This window comes from Alosa pseudoharengus, unplaced genomic scaffold (genome assembly GCF_046254945.1).
Source record: "Alosa pseudoharengus isolate Yale_2024_CS ecotype anadromous, Long Island Sound unplaced genomic scaffold, YU_APseudo_1.1 YU_APseudo_1.1_scf_2, whole genome shotgun sequence".
NCBI classification, from domain to species: Eukaryota; Metazoa; Chordata; class Actinopteri; order Clupeiformes; family Clupeidae; genus Alosa; species Alosa pseudoharengus.
Window position 1 is genome coordinate 57,675,144 of NW_027468663.1, and position 22,477 is coordinate 57,697,620.

The following is a 22,477-nucleotide window of genomic DNA, read 5'->3' on the forward strand; positions in this document are numbered from 1 at the left end:
TTGTGGATCACCAGCACACACAGTTTTCGTTTTCGCATTTGTGGATCAGCATTTGTGGATCACGTATTTTTGAGACAAACTTTGCGCAGAGAAGCCACCCAGATCCTCAAGTAGCCTGCTGACACTTTCTAATCCAGTAGATGGCAGTGTTGTTCTATGGGACTCATAACCAAAGATTCTTTGCTCATAACACATAGAGCTAGCGAACCTAGTTCTTAAATCTAACAAGTTATGCCTTTTACAACAAGCTGATTGATTTAGTAAATGCATAAAACCGTCAGTTTGCAAGCGAAATCAAGAATTACGATCTTTGAGTTTGTTTATAGTTACCGTTAAGATCGTAATTCTTGATTTCGCTTGCAAACTGACGATTCTATGCGTTTACTAAACAAAGATTATGGAAATTAAACACCACTTTTCCATCAAAAAGCTTGTTGTAAAAGGCATAACTTGTTAGATTTAAGAACTAGGTTCGCTAGCTCTATGTGTTTTGAGCAAAGAATCTTTGGTTATGAGTCCCATAGAACAACACTGCCATCTACTGGATTAGAAAGTGTCAGCAGGCTACTTGTGGATCTGGGTGGCTTCTCTGCGCAAAGTTTGTCTCAAAAATACGTGATCCACAAATGCTGATCCACAAATGCGAAAACGAAAACTGTGTGTGCTGGTGATCCACAAATGCAAAATTAGATTTCACAAAGGCAATTTTCAGTTTTACAAATGCCATTTCATTTACAAATACACATCTACAATTGTGAAAAACAATTTACAAGTTACAAATATGATTTTTTTATTTGTGGATGTCAAAACACGAATGCAAGTCAAGAAATATTTGTGGATGTCGCCATCTACTGGATTGCGATTTCTGTGTGCCGGTGAATTAAAGTAGGCCTATTTACGTGTGGATTTGTGTGACTTTCATGTGAAGAACGTCTCAAAAACACGTAACTTTGGAAAGCGAAGAATGTGTGTGCTGGTGATCCACAAATGCAGACTCACATTTCACAAATGAAATTTTCGGTTTTACAAATGGCATTTTATTTACAAATGCACATCTATATTTGTAAAAATCAATATATGAGTTACAAATATATTTTTTTTATTTGTAGATATCAAAACACACATGCAAATCAAGAAATATTTGTGGATCCCCCTCTGCGCATATACAAATATTATTGAGACAAATTTAGCTCTATACTTCCTGGTCTTTGATAAGAAAGGGAGGTGGGAGGGGTTGTGTGTGTGTGTGTGTGTGTGTGTGTGTGTGTGTGTGAGTGTGAGTGTGTGTGTGTGTGTGTCAGTGTGTGTGTGAGTGTGTGTGTGTGTGTGTGGGGGGGGGGGGTCTGTCAGACATACAGTAGTTAATAGCAACCAAATCATCAATACTCAGACAGGAACATGTAATGGAGTGAAAACAGACCGACAGTGGCAGGGGCGATGAGCAGACCCCCCAGCATAGCACACACACACACACACACACTCACACACACACACACACTCACACACACACACACACACACACACTCACACACACACACACACACACACACACACTCACACACACACTCACACACACACACACACACACTCACACACACACTCACACACACACACACACACACACACACTCACACACATACACACACACACACTCACACTCACACACACACACTCACACACACACACACTCACACACACACACACACACACACTCACACACACTCACTCACACACACACACACACACACTCACACACACACACACACACACACACACACACACACACACACACACACACCCCGGCGTAGCTTGAGACGGGGACCAACTGGTGGCTGTGTGGTGGTGGTGGAGATGTCGAAGTCGGCTTGCTGAAAGTAGCAAGCAAGGGAGTTAGACACAGAAGTTTTAAGAAGCGCATTCGTTTCCTATTGGTTCGTAGGCAGAATGAATGAATGGGAGGCGTAGGCTATGTGACTGTGAATCGACTGTGATTGAGTAGGAAATGGATGAATGGATGATGTAGTGAGGTAACTTGCTAGTAGTGCTTTTCCTGAGCTGTGATTGGTTAGCGACTTATGAACGGAATATGTGACTACGAGTCTTCCCTGTAGAACTTTGCTAAAGCTCCCATTGCTTCATTAGCTGCCCAAACCACAAACTAATTCACTCCAACTTCTACCCAACATTTCAAGCTATATGTCCAAAATTCTATGAGATTGAAGACCCAAGAAAATGAGTTAGATTAGTAGGACAGGAGGAAGTGATACTAGCTGCACACTTCATATACAATTATCATTCCCACAAGCGTGCACACACACACCACACACACACACACACACCACACACACACACACCAGCACAGAGAGGGGGATCACACACACACACACACACACACACTCCCCCCTCTCTGTGCTGGTGTGTCTTTTTACCCTAGAACCAGAACCCACCACTACAGCCAGAGAGAGCAGAGGGACCCACCCTGGAGACAGATAGGCTGGAGATAAGGGTAGAGCATAAAGAGAAAGGAGAAAGATAACCTTTACCACAGTGGCACTCAATAGAGCATAAAGAGAAAGGAGAAAGATAACCTTTACCACAGTGGCACTCAATAGAGGATAAAGAGAAAGGAGAAAGATAACCTTTACCACAGTGGCACTCAATAGAGGATAAGGAGGAAGGAGAAAGAGAACCTTTACAGCAGTGGTTCTCCAACTTGTTCCATCATTCCCCACTTGGGGAATTTTCAAGCCCCACCTGACCTCATCCCCCTAGCAACATCGTCACCGTAAAAGTATTATTTTCACATGTTGGTTCCACGTTACATGTCCCATTTTAGTCCCCTGCATCTGATGTTGTGTTCATTCATATGTGCTCCTGTGACTCCTGTGTGTGTGTGTGTGTGTGGCTATTGTGTGTTGAATGATTGATCTTCATTGTCAGAAAAGAAAGGCATTAGTAAAGAGGCTCAAAAAGGGCTAATTTCCTCCTGTTCACTGCCCCCCGTCACGTCTCTATTTGCCACTAGGGGGCCCACCCCACACTCACCTGTCATTCCCCACTAGGGGGCCCACCCCACACTCACCTGTCATTCCCCACTAGGGGGCCCACCCCACACTCACCTGTCACATCTCTATTTGCCACTAGGGGGCCCACCCCACACACACCCCACAATCATCTGTCACATCTCTATTTGCCACTAGGGGGCCCACCCCACACTTGGAGAACCAGACTTTACAGTAAGAGCTGTTATACTGAGCAGTTCCACAACCAATACGGCACGACACAAATAAAATGGAGGATACAGAGGCCTGTTAGGTTGGGTCTGAAATCTGGGGTGTGTTAGGTTGGGTCTGAAATCTGGGGTGTGTTAGGTTGGGTCTGAAATCTGGGGTGTGTTAGGCTGGGTCTAAGGTGTGTTAGGTTGGGTCTGAAATCTGGGGTGCGTTTGGTTGGGTCTGAAATATGGGGTGCGTTTGGTTGGGTCTGAAATCTGGGGTGTGTTAGGTTGTGTCTAGGGTGTGTTAGGTTGGGTCTAGGGTGTGTTTGGTTGGGTCTAGGGTGTGTTGGGGTGTGTTAGGTTGGGTCTAGGGTGTGTTAGGTTGTGTGTTTGGTTGGGTCTAGGGTGTGTTTGGTTGGGTCTGGGGTGTGTTGGGGTGTGTTAGGTTGGGTCTGGGGTGTGTTTGGTTGGGTCTAATGTGTGTTAGGTTGGGTCTAGGGTGGGTCTAGGGTGTGTTAGGTTGGGTCTAGGGTGTGTTTGGTAGGGTCTGGGGTGTGTTAGGTTGGGTCTGGGGTGTGTTAGGTTTGGTCTGGGGTGTGGGAGGAGAAGGGCTTGGATCTCCCTGTTGACCTGATGGTCTGTGTGTGATGGACTTGAACTTGGACCTGATGGTCTGTGTGTGTGTGTAGTGCTGTATGTGTGTGTGTATGTAGTGATGTACGTGTGTGTGTGTGTGTGTGTGTGGAGTGAAAGACAACGCTGCACTCATAACTGACTGGTGTTTCAGCAGGAGCTGCTGAGGACGCCATCGTGACTGAATATCTCCGATTTTCTACTGTAGCGAGGCTGGTGACTTCCTACCCAGCATGCTGTTCAGCCCTGCTCTAATGAGACCTATGTTCCCCGGGTCCTATGTTCCCCGCTATTTGTATGGGACCGGGGAACATAGGACCCTTTTTGTAAAAGCCTGTGAAAAGCCAATTGCAGTAATCAACTCTACTGAAGATAAATGTTTTCTAAATCATTCATGACATTGCACCCCTTAGTTTAGTAAGATTTATGTGGTAAAAAGTTGATATAGTAGTAGCTATGAAGGGCTTTATAATTATAGACCATAAACACATGATGACCATCGTAAACCCACAATCTTGAACTGGACGAGGTTTACAAACGACTACAAGGTCCACTGGACATCGTCTGGCATGAACAGAGGAACACGCCTTGGATTTACACACACACACACACACACACGCACACACGCAAACACACACACATACACACACAAGCACACACACACGCACACACCCACACACACACACATACTCACACTCAGATTACTTCATTATGTCAGTGTGGGTGGGAGGGGATTTACCTGGCTATCCTTTTAAAGAAACAAGGTTAAGGGTGTTATGTAATCAAACTAAAACAAATGTCTGAATGCTGTAATCACCAACAGATTGGCAGCATAAATGTTGATGAGCACGGTACATACACACACACACGCTCAGAGATGAGCACAGTACATACATACACACACACACACACACACTCAGAGATGAGCACAGTACATACATACACACACACACACTCAGAGATGAGCACAGTACATACATACACACACACACACTCAGAGATGAGCACAGTACATACATACACACACACACACACACACTCAGAGATGAGCACAGTACATACATACACACATACACACACACACTCAGAGATGAGCACAGTACATACATACACACACACACACTCAGAGATGAGCACGGTACATACACACACACACACACACTCAGAGATGAGCATGGTACATACACACACACACGCACACACACACTCAGAGATGAGCGCAGTTGCACATTCTGTGTATAAATGTATCACATTTAAATAAGATGTGCACAATAAAGCGACTGCTTAACGCAAGTTCATCTGAGGACAGCGGAGATCATTTATGGTCCGAGACTGTTAACTGATTACGAGACAAAGTAGAATCACATGAGATAAGCTGTCTTGGGACCCTTACAGGAAGTGAACAGGGAGGTGGTCGATGAGGAAAAGTTGCACAATGTTTACGCCATCATAAACTGAGACCATTACCTGTGTTTGTAGCATAGTGCCCTGGGGCCTGTTGCACAAAAGCAGAATTAAGACATCCGGGATAAGTTACTGAGCTGCGCTCAATGAATCCAAAACAAGAGCGTACAGGCTTAATTGGTTGCACAAAGACCAAGCCAGGATGAGCAGACACGGATTCATCAAGCCAGGTGAAACCTATCCTGGATAAGTGCGCGCTCTCGGCTCCCTCAAATAGACCCCGCCACTGATCACAGATTCACTGATTCACCATGGCAACTAGACATAACTAGAGCGGCTTCATTGCTTCTTCTACAGTGAGAAGTAGGAAGCAATAGCCTTTTCACAACAGCAACAAACAGCAACACCTCTGTTTAGGAGAATATTGCAACTAGTACCGCGACCACCACGCGCAAAATGTTTAGGCACTGACATGACAGGTCGGGAATGGCGAGTATGTAAAAGTTAATTAATGATCACAAACGTTTAAATAATGACAGTGGGTCTAGGTATACGTGATAACAATGTGTAGTGGGCAGTGGAATAACTATTGGTTTCCGTTTGCGGTGACTGCTGACTGAGATAAGGGATGAGATTAAATAGATCCTGGAACTTAGCCTGGTCTGGAGCAGGCTAGCTCCACAGAATAAATCGCCATGGTAACTTATACCATAACATATCCTGCTGCCCCCTATCCCGCTTTTGTGCAACTGGATCACAGATAAATTGAGCCAGGATAACCAAGATATCCAGGCTTAATCCCTTATCCTAGTTTTGTGCAATAGGCCCTTGGTCTCAAGTTTGGCTAATTATTTCAAAGTTATTCTGCTACAGCTCAGCCCACATTACTAGCTCTGTATCATATCTTCAAAATAGTGAGTCATTCATTAAGGACCATAATCACATCATATCTTCAGAATAGTAAGTCATTCATTAAGGACCATAATCACATCATATCTTCAGAATAGTAAGTCATTCATTAAGGACCATAATCACATCATATCTTCAGAATAGTGATTCATTCATTAAGGACCATAATCACATCATATCTTCAGAATAGTGAGTCATTCATTAAGGACCATAATCACATCATATCTTCAGAATAGTGAGTAATTCATTAAGGACCATAATCACATCATATCTTCAGAATAGTGAGTCATTCATTAAGAACCATAATCACACCATATCTTCAGAATAGTGAGTAATTCATTAAGGACCATAATCACATCATATCTTCAGAATAGTGATTCATTCATTAAGGACCATAATCACATCATATCTTCAGAATAGTGATTCATTCATTAAGGACCATAATCACATCATATCTTCAGAATAGTGAGTCATTCATTAAGGACCATAATCACATCATATCTTCAGAATAGTGAGTAATTCATTAAGGACCATAATCACATCATATCTTCAGAATAGTGAGTAATTCATTAAGGACCATAATCACATCATATCTTCAGAATAGTGAGTCATTCATTAAGAACCATAATCACATCATATCTTCAGAATAGTAAGTAATTCATTAAGGACCATAATCACATCATATCTTCAGAATAGTGAGTAATTCATTAAGGACCATAATCACGGCAAGAAGGGTTTTATGCCGCCACAGACACATGATGTTCAGCGTGGTACCATTTTTGCCTCCTAATCACATGCTCTGCATTCCAGCCTTTCACTGTGGACAAGGTGTCCAACACAACTACCACAGATCCAGTGGACATCGTCTGGCATGAACAGAGGAACACATAGCCTTGGACTTAAACACACACACATACATAAACATAAACACACACACACACACACACACACACACACACAATGAGCCTCAGGCTAACTCTGGTACAGTGCATCAAATGCCATAAATTATGCTAAGAATTGTACATGGTCCCTAACAAATAAACACACACATAAAACACACACCAGATGCACATAAAACACACATACTGTACACACACGCACGTGCACACACACACACACACACACACACGCACGTGCACACACACACACACACACAATGTAAAAACTGCTTATCTACCTTAGTGTTATTAATCTCATATTAAGATAAAAAACTAGTTGGTATTGTTTCCAGTAAAGAGACTTACCTAGCCCTTCCTCATAAAATCATTTGACTTTCATTTTACTCAAAATGATCTTTCGAGAGTGCTTGGTAAGTCTCTTCATACTAACAATGATACAAATAGATGTTTTAATCTTCATATAAGTAAGTTCATATACTTAAATCTAAGACTTTTTAGGTGACTGACTTATTTTAAGGAGTCGTATCAAGACAAATGTGCTTAACACACTAGCAGCCAAATTTGCTTGCTCTGTACACTTTCAAAGTTTTGCACTTTGTTCCATATGTAGGGCCTATAAAACTAATGGGCATACAGTACAAACTTTTAACAGTCCAAACATACTGAGAACATGTCTGTCTTCCACCCTACAAAGTTTGGGCAGGCTAGGAATAATACTTTTCAAGATATTAGTTTTTTCTGAATGCTTAAACACAACCGTGATTCTCATAGCACAATTCCTAAAACTATTAATACTTATAGCAAAACCACTCACTGAGTTCGCAAAACTAAAAGCACAAACACTGCTTTGCACTCATGAGGGTTATGTACAATGGGTACAATAGAGGGAGCAGGAAGAGTGAGAAAAGTAAGAATTAGAGGAGGCTGAAGAATAGGACATGGAGGTGAAGAAGTAGGAGGAAGAGGATGCGGAGGTGAAGAAGTGAGAGGGAGAGAATGACAAGGACAAGGAGGTGAAGTTAGAGGAAGAGGACAAGGAGGAGCAAGAGGAGGACGAGGAGGGGGAAGAGGAAGGGTAAGAAGAGTAAGAAATAGCCCTTTACAGGCAAAACAATCAGTCTACATGTGGGGATATTGTCATGTCAGGCCTGGATATGTCATTCCACAATTTATTTTTCCCGGTGCCTTGGACTAGGACATTGCATGTGATGTAGACGATATTTTGAGAGAGACGACCCGATGTAGACTGATTTGTTTTGTCTCAGTGAAATGCTATTTTGTGTTTTGACTTGGAAAAACACACTTGTGTTTGTTTTGATGTGTGTAAATAAACACTACAATACTTGAAGTTTGGATCCCTGTATGTTTACAGAACTATGACAAAAGTATGACCTCAAACTGACATAGTCTACCTTGTGCACAGAGAAAGCAAAAGGCAGATGTGTTTTTTATTCATACCATCAGTGTGTAGTTGGCACATTGTGTGCTTACTATTGTGATGGCTTGTGTTTACTGTTTGATACGAAAACACCATTTTGACGAAGGTGTGAAGAGTTAAGCAAGGTTTGTTAGCTTTTGCAAGAGAACTACAATGTTTTGCTGATTTGGTGAAAGGTTTTCCTATTTTGCAAAAAAAGCCATAGTTACAAATGACAGAAGACCAATAAGACTGAGGTGGTAAAAAGCTGATATAGTTATAGCTATGAAGGATTCACACACCATAACCACATGATGCCGAATTACACCATAAACACATGATGCCAAGTGCCGAATTGTCTTTGCTCGTCATAAACACACAGACTTGAATGATGGAAAGATTAGGATTGCACGTAGAACACGTACTGTATTGGACTTAGACACGCACACTGCAAGAAATTAAATCTAACCAAGTGTTATTAATATTATTAATATCAAAAAATCTATTTGGTGGCCTATTGTTTTTAGTATGAACAAATTTACCGTATAAGATGGGTTTTTCCCCCTCAAAATATATCTGAAAAAGTGTCTTCTGAAAAAAGGAAAAACCTGTATGGCGCCGTATCGATATTTTGAGTGTTTTGATTTAGGCTAAGTGAGCCGTTGTTCACAACAGTGGCACGAGCATGAATGATGGAGAGACCAAGAGATCATCTCGAACAAAGTGGTTCAAAAGTACCCACCAATTGAGAAAGAGCTATGATGGCAATTTTAAAATCATATGAAGTATGATTAACGTGATGGCTAGCCCAGAGAGACCGTCTTAGAAATGCAAACAGTCATCATCAAAATCTGTGGTCCTAAAAGCAGCCGTTTCCAACAGATTGATAGGAGAGTGTGTGAATATGTGAATGAAAAATGGAATGACCAGGGCCCAGTTTCCCGATAACGATGGAGACACGCTCTTATCATCATCTTACGATCGATCGTTTGGTTTTTTCGACTGTTTCCCAAACATGCTCGTGGCGTGATCGCGCGTGCACTGCTCTTAAAGGAATTATCCGGAGTAAAAGAATGAAATTCATTCTGGACTCTCTATTCGACCACATAAAGACCTCGGGATACTTCGGTTTTCTGGAAACAGTCGGCAAATCTTAAGACGTTCGTAAGAGGGACTTTACGACGCTCTTAGGCTTAAGATGCTTTCGGGGAACTGGGCCCAGAGCCGTCATTTACAGCTGAAGGCTTTGGAGATCGCTAAAGAGCTAAACACACCCACGACTTCAAAATGCCTTAATGATGCGTCGCAATGGACTGTCACTGCATTGCGTAAGTTTTGCCCTGTGCTTGTCCTCAGACTTCGAAGAGGAGCTACTGTCTCTTCAGCGGTAGCCTATGCAGTTATTGAAAGTTATTGAGGCTATGGTTCTTTTCTTTCATGATTGTTAGCCTACCACAGTTTATCTTTTGGAATTTTATGGTATTATAAAAATACCAAGTCATTCTTTAACATATAACAAGTTATTTATTTAATTTAGATTTGACAAATTCATCCTAAAATATTAATGAAAATGATCTCATGATTAAAAACAACAGCCTATAAATCACCAGCATTTTTTTAAATAAGATTTGGTCTACAAAAAGCTGCTACTATTTTATTTATTTATTTTTATAAATTAGTCCTGAAAAGGGGGTCGTCTTATATTCAATACGGTACCTATCCCTCTCTTGAAAGATCATTTTGACTTCATTTAAGAACACTTATTGTAAGTCAAATTTGACTTATTTTCAAAATGATCTTTTGAGAGAGCGCTAGGTAAGTCTTTTCATACTAAAAAAAAATAACCAAATAGATTTTTTGATCTTAATATAAGATTAACAGCAATTGGTTAGATTTCATTTTTTGCAGTGCACATAACTTTGACTTAATTTAATAAGAATTTGACTTATTTTAAGGAGTCGTATCAAGACAAATGTGCTTAACACACTAGCAGCTAAATTTGCGTGCTCTGTACAAAATGAATGACAACTTTATAATTTAACAAAAACATTTTACAGGCCATTGTTCTGGGACCTAAATACTAGGTAGACAAACTTGAGCAAAATCTGAGATGGTGCAACAACCATTTTCATGAATTTTGTCTGAGCTGACACGGAATGACCCAAATAACATTTTTGATCTTGATATAAGATCGGATAAGATGCCAGAGACAGTATGAAGCCATGCCAAGCTAAAGGTAACAATAACAACATGAAGAACGATATCGTTGGGGATCACTTTCAGAGCGATTCTGAGAATGATAAAACGCTAACAGCCAACCAAAACTCATCACATTTTAGCCATCATGCATTAACACAAGGAGAGACTTTGCTTATCGTTGGTCAGTGTGGACGCTTTCATCGTTATGGTAACAGTTATCGTTCCTGTTGTGAACGGCCCTTAAGACAGATGAAAACAATGCACAGTACAGAGTACAGGTTCACCAGGTCATAAACATCTTACAAACATTATCATCCCCAATTCTGACTCCATCTAAAGCTAAAACTAGATTCGCCACCCCCAACATTCATACATAACTGACTTGTGAGAAGTGTGTGTGAGTTAAGTGAGGGTGTGTGTGTGTGTGTGCCTGGACTGTTATAAAGCTTAGGTAAAGGATTTACAGGCCCGGTCTGAGTAGAATGTCTGCGTGGTATTCTCATACTCAACACAAATCACAAAATAAACATTTTCAATCCAACATTTCTTATTAAGCGTCTTTATTAAAAACTTCTCTTTACAAAATTAGAAAATGTCTTTCAGTCTTTGCTACACAAAAGAGCTAATGTGAAGGTCAAAAGAGCTAATGTGAAGGTCAAAAGAGTTAATGTGAAGGTTAAAAGAGCTAAATGTGAAGGTTAAAAGAATGTGATGTTCTCAGGTCTAATGCTCATAGCCAAATTCAGCAGCCAATCCAAAAGCCTCACAGTAAACATTTACATATCAAGTTTACATATTGATGTTCCTGCTTATTTCATTTAAACATGGACTCAACATATACAATTGTAGTCAGAAGACCGCACCTGCTCAATCCTGTCACACAATATTATTCAAAGTCAAATCAATTTCAGTACTGCATTATGGGCTGGATCCAGACGATCCTGGAGGACTGAGATATGTATGAAATATGAAGTACGGACTCTACATTGGACCAGCGCATGATTCCTTCTCCTACTCCCTGTGTGGGGCCAGTTTGGCCCACAGTCTGTCCCAGAATGCCTCTTGCTGGGCGGGGTCCTGCGGCCAGTCGATGTAGGTCCTGGTCTTGACCAGGCACGCCAGCCTGTGGTGGGCGGTCAGCAGGCGTGAGGGGATCTTCTCCAGGAAGACCAGGACGAGCACGTCCCTGTGCTCCACCTGCAGCCGGTAGGTGGCCAGACGCAGCTCCAGCGAGCACCAGTTGCTGCGCAGGAAGTGGCGGCTGACCAGGCACAGGGTGCGGCGCCTGCGGTACAGGCTGTCGGTGATGTTCTCCACCACGTCCTTCCCCAGCTGGAAGTCCCTGCTGTGCAGGCAGAGGTGCAGGAAGGGGGGGCCCCTCCGCTCCAGACCAGGCAGCAACTGCTCCACCACCCAGCGCTCGTCCCGCCCGCTGTAGCACACGAAGGCGTTGTACAGATAGCGCCCCCTGGTGTTGCGGCGCAGCGCCTCGTCCAGCCAGCCGCGAGCGATGTGGAAGAAGGCCAGCAGGTATTCGGCGGCCAGCTGCTGCAGCAGCACAGCCAGCATGAAGAGCAACAGGAAGGCCGCCGTGCTGACGAACAGCACCAAGCCCACGTCCAGACGGCAGTGCTCCCGCCCGTACAACGCCAGCTCTTCCTGCCTGCCCCCACTCTGGCACTGCAGCGCCCCCTGTGGGGAGGAAATACAGAAACACCTCCACTCGACTCTGCTGCCTCGCCCAGTCATTGAACCAGGCGTTCTCACAGTTGCAGCGAAGCTGGACTTGGAATATCGTCACACATTTCAGACTGACGAGGGGCTCAAAAAAGGCTTCTGTCATACTGCTCTCAGATGAAATGTACAAGTACAGATATTTCAGAGACCTCAGGTCTACAGTCAAGGATCCCTCTATGGAATCCACCCAGCAGTTAAACAGACCCAGGCTCTCCAGTTTGGTGAGATTATGAAACATGACATTCACGCCTGGCTGATTAATGAAGTTTATGTTTTGAAGGTCCAGGCGTTTCAAATGTACCAGGCTGTTGAGGCCAGACAGGTCCTGCACTGTGCTCAGAGACCACTGAGTGAAACGTAGCTGCACCACGGTGCTGAAGTGTCCAAGAGCAGCGCTGGAGTCCGGCCCACATAAGAACTGACCGGCCGTCACATCGAGGACACGGATTTCACAAAGCGCCTCTCACAGCCTAGTAAAACGATCTGTTCTCCAGAGAGGCTGAGTTTCAGGTCCACATTTGGGGAGCTATCGTCAGCGATGACCAGGGTCATGGGGCTCACAGTCTTGATGGAGAGGTCAGCCAGCCATTGAGGGAACGTCCCAAAAATGAGACTGAGGTTGAAGACCTGCATGTTCCAGTGCTCAGAGCCGCTGAACCTGAGGTTGCCCAGTCTGAGAGCCTGGAGAGATGGGAAATGGCTGAAGGAAGACGCCTCTATGTGCTTAACGGGATTTGACTCTAATAGCAACGTCTTAAGCTCATGGAGCCCTGAGAAAGTGTTGGCTTTTATTACAGAAATTCTATTATTTCTCAGGTCTAAGACGTTCAATTTCCCCAACTCTCTGAAAGCAAAATCCTCAATAATTTGCACCGAATTGCAACAGATTGCCAATGTGAGCAAACGTATAAGACCTATGAAATATTTGCCCGTAATAACTGCAGCCCTAAGTCCCCTAACATCTAAAGTATGAAGGTGTTGAAGACCTGCAAAAGATGCCATTGCCAATGTACTGTTCATTTCTTTTGCCCATATGGACATGACCAACGATTGTAATTTATGAAGTCCCTTAAATGCAGGGTTCACACTGGATTCCGCCAGGGTCAGAAGCTGCAGATTTTCTAAGCAGACAAACTGACCGGCTCTAACAAGTAGGTTCTGTCGGGTTCTATAGACTAAGATCCTCAGTTCTGCGGGGGAACCCTGACCCCCACACAGAGAGGACAGGGACTCATCTACACCCTCAGCATAAAATAAGAGAGAAACAAACAGCTCCCTCACATGCCTCAGGGTGTGGATGAAGCTGAGGTTGATGTATGGTACGTGCAGAAGCGAGAAAATGGTAATGCTCTCAAGTGATTGGCATCTATGCCATGCAGACTCCTGGGCCGTCTGAAATGTTTCAAAGTATAAACGGATGCCTGTGACGTTGAATGCCTGTGTTGTATTACACACTAACTCAACATTTAGATCCACAAAATTCAAGTCCATGTAATCAACTTTCTGGATCCCCGACTGTAGGAGTTGAGTGTGTAGCAGCTCATTCATTGGCATGCTGATATTTGATATCCTCTTGAAATACTTCAGAGTATCTCTTCCTATCATCATCTTGATGTTTGGAAATGAAACACTGACATTGTGCAGTAAGGGGAACTCACTCAGACCGCCAGAGCAGTTTGGGGCCGTCAGGGTGACCACCTTCTCCATGGTGACACGTAGGGTTTCCAGCGAGGTGCTTACATTCAGCAGTCTGCACAGGAGCTTGGAGAACTCCTCATCTTGGGAGGAGACATGAAGGCTTTTCAGCTGCCCCAGTCCAGCAAACACGTCTGGTGCCATTCCACTCAACGCACAGGTCACAAGGGTGAGCTCCTCCAGACTCTGCAGGTCATCGAGTGCCTTTGATGCCACTGACACGTTGGTCTGCTGCGGACCGACCAGGGAGAGCCGGTGCAGGTTAGTCTGCCCACTGAAGGCCCCAGAGACGACTGCAGACAAACCTGTGATGTAGATGCTCCTGAGGCTGTGGAACCTCTCGAAGGCGCCCGGCCGAAGCACCAAACCTCCCTCTCCATACACACAGAGAACCTGGATGTCAGTTGGGACTCCAGAGAGATCCAGCCTCTTGACGTTTTGACAGACAGCTATACGTTCCCCAGGTGGACACCAGTTAAGTACCACGTGTACCACGTGGGGGGCTTTGGATTCGTTGAGGCAGCATCCAGCACCTGGCATGAGTCAGACATCCAGGCCCAGGAGACCCAGGAGCCCCAGGAGAGCAGCACAGCTCCAGCCAGGCAGCAGCAGCAGAGGAGCTTCATCCTCCCTGCAGAGAACCAGCAGAGAACCAGCAGCACTCACAGGCCTGACGTTGACTCCGAGATCTGGGTGGAGAAAGGCTTGGATATCCCTGCCGATGCCGTGTGTGTGTGTGGATCTCCCTGCAGGTCTCCTTGCCGATGATGGGTCTGTGTGTGTAAGCGTGAGCTGAATGACACTGTTGTGAGCAAGTGTGTGTTTCAGCACGAGCTGCTGAGGACTGTTTTGATTGTGTGGGAGTGAGTGAGCTGATTTCTATCCAGTAATGTTCACATGCCTTTACTTCCCTTTCCAATATCATAACATATGATACAAATTAAAAGAGGACCTCCTATCAACTTTCTGTTCCTGTATGGGTTGTCTGTCCAGCCTTTGAAGATAAAAAAGCCAAGACAATGTGGTCAGCCATGCTGCAGCAGCTAGTGGCATTTACAACGTTCTTGTGCCAGGAAATTATAGGCAGAACTCTTAATTTACACTGTGGGACTAAAAGGTGCTGTCTATGTAAGGATTTCAGTTCAAAACATTAAAAAGTTAACTAGACATAGAAACAAAATGTGTCTCTATGTGTTTCTAATGTCACTCCTATACACTGTTACCCAGATATCTATCAAGGTTGGTATTTCATGTGTAATAAAAACAAGAAACTGTGGCACTGTAAACAAGACAAAGGATTCGCCAATGGAACAAAATGGCACTAGTTCCGGACTCCTAAATAGGCGTATCAAAACATAAACTAGTTCCAGACTCCTAAATAGGCGTGTCAAAACATAAACTTTTCTCTGAATGAGCAATAAGAAAGTATAAATATAATTTGTATACTATTTTATTGTCTTTGCTTATATGTGATGTCAATGAAACACTCATTCGGACATGGAATAAATAATTTCATTTTTCCCGTTAACTGAGCTAGCTAGCTTACGTTAGCACCGTAAACGGAAAGTGAATGGGAACGGCTAGTGATTTTCGCTAGCTAGGTAGCAGCCAGACATGGGGGACTCGAGTCACATGACTTGACTCGAGTCAGACTCGAGTTACATTTTTTAAGACTTGAGACTTGCTTGATCAACATGTATAAAAGACTCGACTTGACTTTGACTTCCTATTCATGACTTGAGACTTGACTTAGACTTGAGACAAATGACTTGAAATGACTTGACTTTTTTTTTTCATAGATATTAAGGAGTTAACTTTACGATTTAAGAAAATCTGCTTAGGTGCTGTTGCATGCGTCACGCGAGCGAACCTGTCATTGTACCAAGTGACGCGACGTGACAGACCAACAGCAAGTGCCAGATCAAATGAGACAGGCTAACTTGCAAATATGGAAGGCTCTACGTTTTATACCAAAACATAATAATGTTTGGCTTCACAGATGATGTATCTGACAAGTCAAAGGAGAAATCAACAGCAGTCTGCAAGTGTGCAAAATAGCAACATAACCACCACGTTGATTTTCATCCGAAGTTAGTCGTGTTAGAAACCTAACGTCAAATCTGAGGCATGTTAAGAGTTGGCTTTGAATCTATTATGCTTTTTAGTTAACGCCATATTAGGTTAAAACGTGTGAAATGGCAAAGTAGGCGCCTCTCTTTCTCCCTCCCTCTTAAACACGTCCCTGTTCAACATTATTGGTTCCCTGGAGATGTGACCGGTCAGGACAGGTGTAACTTTAACTGTTTGAATATATTTTCATGATTTGATGTAGCTTAGGCTACCTAATATTGAAGCATATTGAAACAATAATAGGCTATTTTATAATAGGTCTACTTGAAATACATTTATTTGTATTCGTATACATTTCATCTTATTCTATAAACCGTTCAGATGTAGGCTATGTGGCTTGAATGAATGCAATGTTTATTTGTTTAATAAATGTCTAATAAAATTCCAGCAGTTCATAACTAGCCTATTGTACAGTAGCTTATTTTAAAATGAAAACATGGGTAAATCATCATGAATGTCAATGATTTGGCTATGACTTGACTTGCTTGACCCAAGCTATGACTTGACTTGACTTGCTTGACTGTCACAAAAAATTACTTGGACTTGCTTGAGACTTGAAGGTTAAGACTTGAGACTTGCTTGTGACTTGCACATGTGTGACTTACTTCCACCTCTGGTAGCAGCTAATAATAATAATAATAATAATAATAATAATAAAATGTATTTATATAGCACTTTTCAAGCACAGAGTGCTCTACAGACTGTAGTGATAAAAACAGGTTAAGTTTTTGGGTTTCCTGTGTTTTCTAAGTCCATTAAACTTTTCCCATCTTTGTTCACTTCCTTGAGTATAGCTGGTGTTAAATGGTGGTGGTGTATAGCGTGTGTTTAAATGAAGATGAAGTTAGTTATTTCTTTCCTCTTGATGAGTGGATTTATTAACAAAATTAAACAAACATAATACTGCAAAATAAACTTAAAGAGAGTCCTTTGTAGCTTATAGTTCTTTGTTCCAAGTCATGGCAAGACGCGCCCCATTGACACGTTGACCCGGTGACACGGTTAATGACTGTTTCCGCGTACACCCGCTACACCGTCTGGCCTGCGTCACTGCACCACCTTAAATAGGTAATACTCCCGCATCCTATGGAGGGTCACCCATGCAGTGGTGAATGCACACTAACACAATACAAATTCAGGATACTTAATTTAAATAACTATATAATTTCAACTTAAATTAATAACAATATATTTAGAACTCTTATAATAAACCAAAATAAATGAATGGCTCCTACACACCGGCCCCTAATTGTGTGTCTAAGCATCAATTATTAACAGAAATACTGTACAAGGAGCCGTTAATGTACTCTAAACAGTTTATAATTTTGTATAATAAGCAAATATTAAAAGGTGAGTATACAGAAAGTACACTTCTCTTTATATCTAATTGTGCCATCCAGTCTTCATTCACTGAACTCTGAAGCTTCTAGAAGCAGGCAAAGTTTTGACACTGGTCCTATCAAAACTCCAGACTTGGTCTTGAGAGTAACAGCTCTTGTTAGACCTTGTGAACCAGGATGGACTTCCGAGTACTCTTCCTAGAGGCCAGGATCCTCGCGGAGCTGTGCTGTCGACCACCATTACGACATCCCCTTTCTGGAATCCTCTCTTCACAGTGAGCCATTTCTGTCTCTCTTGCAATAATGGTAAGTACTCACGGGTCCATCTTTTCCAAAACAAGTCAGCCAAGTACTGAACTTGTTTCCAACGTCTTCTAATGTACAAGTCAGACTTCTGAAACAATCCAGGTGGGAAAGCAGGATGAGTTTTTAAAAGGAGAATATGGTTCGGAGTCAGTGCTTTGTTACGACCCTGTGGGTCTTGTGTATTATGTGTGTTACTTTTGTTGTGTGCTTCCAGGCAGATTGGCTGCAGCTGAGGGGTGGTGTGAAACCCTATGACGTCAGGGTAGCCCGGCCCTTTAAGAGGGGGCTGACTTCATTGAACTCTCGCTGGCTAGCTGTGGGGATCGTTCGTTGCCACCGTCGCTGCCGCACATCGCTGCCACTAGGGCCAGCCTCGGGCCTTGCCCGAGCAACTTGCCGTCATCTCTCTCACTCCCTGGGGTGAGAGACCAGGAGTGAGCGCCTGGCCGCCGAGGCCTACTTTGTAGGCCGTGTTTTTCTTAATTTAGACATTTTTCCATACTGGTTTTTTTTGTATTAATAAATACACCATTTTCTTAAGTTTTGTGTCTGCCCGTTTTTGTTATATCCCACAAGCCCTAGACCGGGATGTAACAGCTTCAAGGTCTTGTTTATCCTCTGTCACAGTGGTTATAGGGCGGCTATTTAAGATGGCTTCTACCTCACACAATAGTGTTTCGAGACTTTCATCATCAAGCTCTTGTTCTTTCAGGATGGAATAAAGAACTTGTCTCACCATGCGGATAAGTCTCTCCCAAACTCCACCGTGATGGGAAGCTGCTGGAGGATTGAAACTCCACTGAACTCCTTTCTGCAACATTCCTTTCTGGATCATGTTGTGATTCCATTCAGAGATGGCCCTTTGCAGCTCATTCCTTGCTCCAACCAGGTTAGTCCCATTGTCTGACCTAATGTGAGTCACTTGACCTCTTCTACTCACGAATCTTCTCAGGGCATTGAGACAAGAGTCAGTGTCCATGGAGTGAGCCATGTCCAGATGTATGGCTCTGCTTGACATGCACGTCATGCAACTCCATACCTTTTCACAAGGCTTCTTCCTCTTTTTACCTCAAAAGGCCCAAAGTAGTCTACTCCAACATTACTGAATGGTGGAAGATCTGCTCTTAGTCTCTCCTTGGGGAGATCCGCCATCTTCTGCTTCCCCATCTTGCCTCTTGTGTGTCTACAAATAACACATTTTGTTAGGACCTTACGGGTTGCAGAGTTGGCATTAACAATCCAATACTTTTTTTTTTTAAGTATATTTTTTGGGCTTTTTATGCCTTTAATCAGATAGGACAGTGGAGACCGACAGGAAGCAAGTGGGAGAGAGAGTCGGGTGGGATCCGGAAAGGACCACGGGGCGGGAATCGAACCCGGGTCGCCGGCGTACGGTGTAGGCGCCCCAGCCAGTCGCGCCACCGCTGGGGCCAACAATCCAATACTTTTGTCGAAGTGTTGAGAGGATGTGATTTCTGCCGGCATGCCCAAGATTTTCGTGTATGTGACGAAGCAGTAGAGTGCAGATGTGATGATCTTTTGGCAGAATCATTGGTCGCTTGGTCTCCTCAGGCATTGCTGACTTACTCAATCTTCCCCCTACTCGTAGGACTCCTTCATCAAGCACTGGATCAAGCTTGTAGATGTTGCTCTTTCTGTTTAAAGCTTTTCCAATTGAAGATGCTTTCTGTAGCTGTGTCACCTCATCTGAATATCTCTGTCGTTGGCAAAACACAATAATGGCCTTTTCTGCCTTTGACAGCTCTTTCAGACTTATGGAGCATCTTCCCAGTGTTTTCTTAAAAGCTTGCATTTGATCACATAGCAGCTTGCTCTGGATTCTTGTTTGAGATTTTGTTTCCAGACTGGCGATAATGTCTTTCCTTTTTGCTCTGAGTGACTGAAGAATGTCTTTAATGTTCAAATACCTTGCTACTGCTCTCTGTAACTTTTGCCAACTAGAGAAGTGTTCCAGCAGCTGGTTTGTTGGATTTTCTCGTTCTTTTTCTTTTGTGACAACACTTAACACGGCTGCGCTCCTTTTCACCTCTGGATCATCTTGAGAGAGTGAGAGGAAGTCCGTGGAGCTTTGAGGCCATTCCTCTTCTGTCCTCCACAGAAACTCTGGTCCCTGGATCCATTCTTTGCACTTCACCAGTGTGTTTACACTCATGCCTCTTGACGCCATGCCGGCTGGATTTAGTTTGGTTCCTATATATCTCCACTAGTATACGTCTGTGTTGTCTCTTATGATAGAAATCCTGTTCGCCACAAAAGTGTGAAATCTTGTTTTCTCATTTGCTATGTATTTTAAAACAGACTGACTATCAGTCCAAAAGGTTGACTGACAGAGTTTGAGGTCTACCTCCTTTCTCAGCATCTTGTCCACTTTAACTGCCAGCACTGCAGCTGCCAGTTCCATGCGAGGGATGGTCATCTGTTTCAAAGGAGCCACTCTTGCTTTACCAAGCATGAAAGAAACATGTATGACATGATTGTCATTCTGAGGTAACTCACTGTGCCATATCCATGATCACTGGCATCGGAAAAGTGATGTAACTCGGCCTGCACTGCTTCCTGTTCTGATGAGAGGGACTTCAGACAGTCATCAACATAGAAGTTATTCTCAACTGTGCTTATTATGCTTGGATGGAACATGTTTTTGCTGTCTTTAGCGGTCTGTCTCAGTGCGAAGTTTGCACAACTTGGAGACGAAACTGCTCCAAAGAGGTGCACCAACATGCAATGTTCAACTGGAGGCCTATTAACCCATTCGCGCTGGATGCTGCATGACGCAACATTGACCCTCCCACTGGATGCTGCGTAGCGCAGCATGCTTTTTATTTCATGTTTCTAGGTGCTACAGAGGCTTAGATATTACATTTTGGTAGACGTTGACAATTTTTTGTATGTTTTCAGAAAACCCTCAGGAAATAAGGTTATTTAGTCTAGAATGCCATAGGATTCTATAGGCGTTTTTAGCAGGCATTTTAGGAGTAAATGGGTTAATTTATTTATTTATTTTTATTTATTTATCCTTTATGTTACCAGGTGATGTGCCATTGAGATATTCAAATCTCTTTTACAAGGGAGCCCTGGGGCAACAGATACACAAGTTACACAGAAACATTGATGACAAGACAGACTAATAAGGACAGAATAGCATAGATGAAAGACATGAGGACTAGACAGACCAAAAAAACAGCGACACAAGCCAGTGACACAACAAGCAAAACAGATTTACAGTACATGTAAAAACAATATAAAAATCACATAAACAGATTTACAGTACATGTAAAAACAATATAAAAATCACATAAACAGATTTACAGTACATGTAAAAACAATATAAAGATCACATAAACAGATTTACAGTACATGTAAAAACAATATAAAAATCACATAAAGGGGTCATTGCAAGCATGTGCACTGTTCAGATTTGGATCGTTTAAGTAACTGTTTAAAATGTCCAAGTGGGATAAAAACAGAAAGCTTCAAAACTTTTTGGAGCAAATTCCAACACCAAGGAGCAGCATAGCTAAAAGCAGTCTTACCAAATTCAGTTGTTGTACGTGGGATATTTAGAGCCAGAGTGTTAACGGAGCGGAGATTGTAAATGGAATGATTCCAAGTCAACAGACTAGTAAGATAGCTGGGTAAATCACCATTAATAGCTTTATAAATAAAAATGTGCCAGTGGAACCATCTACGCAGACCTAAAGAGCTAAAACCAGTCATCTCATAAAGACGACAGTGATGAGTGCGTGACTTGGCATTAGTAATGAACCGTAGTGCACCATGGTAGACTGTGTCAAGTGCGTGCAGTGTGGTAGAGGCAGCATGCATATAAATAACATCCCCATAGTCCAAGACTGGTAGGAAAGTGGCACTAATCAGTTTCCTCCTAGCTTGGAGAGTAAAACAGGATTTATTTCTAAATAAATCTTAGCTTTCTCACTAACTTATCAATATGAACTTTAAAGGTTAGCTTTTCATCAATCCACAGACCAAGATATTTATAAGATGAAACATTTTCAACACACTTCCCATCCAGTGTGGAAATGGTAAGGGTTGTTGGTGCGGGTACTGTGCGAGACTTGGTGAACTGCATCACCTTAGTTTTACCTGCATTTAATACTAGTCTAAGTTCAATGAAGGTGACCTGTAATAAATTAAAAGACTGCTGTAACGATTGATAAGCTTGAGTAAGGGTCGGGGCGGAACAATATAGAACTGTGTCGTCTGCATAGAGGTGTATTTTGCTATCATCTGCAACAGAGGCGATGGTGTTTATATAGATGGTAAATAGGACCGGACCAAGGATAGACCCTTGAGGGACACCTCGCCGGACCCCCAGAGGAGCAGAACTATGCCCATCAACAACTATAGTTTGAGTTCTGTTGGCAAAATAGTTTTCGAACCACTCAACTGCCTTAATGCCCAAGCCAATGTCCCGGAGCCTCTTGAGCAGGATACAGTGATTAACTGTGTCAAAGGCCTTTGACAAGTCGATGAACAGGGCAGCACAGCTCATCTTGTTGTCAAGGTCACAGATGATATCATCAAGCACCTTGGTAGCTGCAGTAATGGT

At 42.9% G+C, this 22,477-nt stretch overlaps 1 pseudogene; it reads right to left on the reverse strand.

The window, feature by feature from the left end:
- Window positions 1–11,689: 11,689 nt before the first annotated feature.
- LOC143133605 (toll-like receptor 2 type-2) lies at window positions 11,690–14,650 on the reverse strand (annotated as a pseudogene).
- Window positions 14,651–22,477: the final 7,827 nt, after the last annotated feature.